This window comes from Myotis lucifugus, unplaced genomic scaffold (assembly GCF_000147115.1).
Source record: "Myotis lucifugus unplaced genomic scaffold, Myoluc2.0 scaffold_1057, whole genome shotgun sequence".
Classification (NCBI taxonomy): Eukaryota; Metazoa; Chordata; class Mammalia; order Chiroptera; family Vespertilionidae; genus Myotis; species Myotis lucifugus.
The window spans coordinates 89,444-90,787 of NW_005872105.1; the positions used below are offsets into that span (position 1 = coordinate 89,444).

Genomic DNA, 1,344 nt, shown 5'->3' on the forward strand with positions numbered 1-1,344 from the left:
GGTTAGGGCCTCAACACAGGGATTTGGGGGAGTTGGACACAAACACCAAGCATTGGTGTTACACTCAACTGGGTCACTTTTAGCCACGTGGCCTCCGGCACGTCCCCCCTCACCTAACTCCTGGGAAAGGTAGATCCTTAGATAACAATCGCTCGCCTCTGATGGGGCATTTGCCACACTCCGTCTCTGAGACCTGCATGATTTGAGAGGGAGCGGGGAACTATGAGCTCCGTCTTCCGGTCGGGGAAGAGAGGCTCCGAGAAGTAGCTCACCAGAGGACACTCAGCCTGGGTTCCAGCGCAGGCTCTCCTTCTCCTTCACCGGAGGAAGGCTGGAATGAAGAGAGAGCCCAGGGGACACTAACCGGGCAGGGGAGAGGCCATGATCACCAAGGTGGTTTTCCCAGGACGAGGCTCATCCATGGCACTCCGGATGTGCTGACCCCTGCGATTTCCCCACATGGGGGAAACTCCACTGTGTGCTGTGGTAGTGGGGGACTGCATTAGCACCCCTAGGAAAAAAGAGAGAGAGAATCCAGGGTGCTTGGAAATTGTGGGAGGGATGAATGAATGAATGATGAGTGAATGAATGCATGGGCTGGGCTAAAAGACAGGCAGTAGGTGCTTCTAACCAGGGTCCAGCAATGATCATGGAATCTACCCCAGTGAAAGGAGAAGAAGAAACTGAGCATCTGGGCAGCTGCTATATGCCAAGTGCGTGCGAACCCTGTCCACGTGGCATGGGGCGCTCACAGTTGTGCTTTTTGCTGGAAGAGACCCATTTGACAGAGCAGGTGGGTGGGCAAGAGCATCGAACTTCTGGTCCAGGGCCCTTTCTGACATCCCAGGGTTAAAACAATGTTATAGAATTTTCAAGAAAACTCTGGGTGAAAGTTCCTCTGGGAAAACAAGGTCCCTAATTCTGCTTTTTGCCCCAAAGAGAAATTCTGTATCTTTGTATCAGTTATAAGCTGGGAAAAGATAACTTAAATAAATATTGGTTGGTTTTTTTCCTGACACCAAAACTTCCTTAAATCGTCCACCCAGCTAACAAGAACTGATGCTTATGACATGCCAGACACCGGGCTAAGCACTCGACTTATGCTATTTGAGGGGTTGGCAAGCTTTTTCCATAAAAGGCCAGATAATGAATACCTTCGGCCGTGTGGGCCAGGCGGTCTCCGTCCGAGCCACTCACCTGTGGTGTAGAATCCAGCGGCTGCATGTACTCACATGCCCGTGTCTGTGTTCCAGTACAACTTACTTATGACACTTATATTTGAATTTCATGTCACAATACATTGTTCTTCTTTTGATGTATTCTTCAACCAGAAAAATAAATTTT

At 49.7% G+C, this 1,344-nt stretch overlaps 1 non-coding gene across 1 annotated transcript; it reads left to right on the forward strand.

Annotated features, from left to right (window-relative positions):
- Positions 1-356: 356 nt before the first annotated feature.
- On the forward strand, positions 357-514 carry LOC111824257. Its single transcript, XR_002827327.1, has one exon. It is a non-coding gene; the product is annotated as a U1 spliceosomal RNA (small nuclear RNA).
- The last annotated feature ends 830 nt before the right edge of the window (positions 515-1,344 follow it).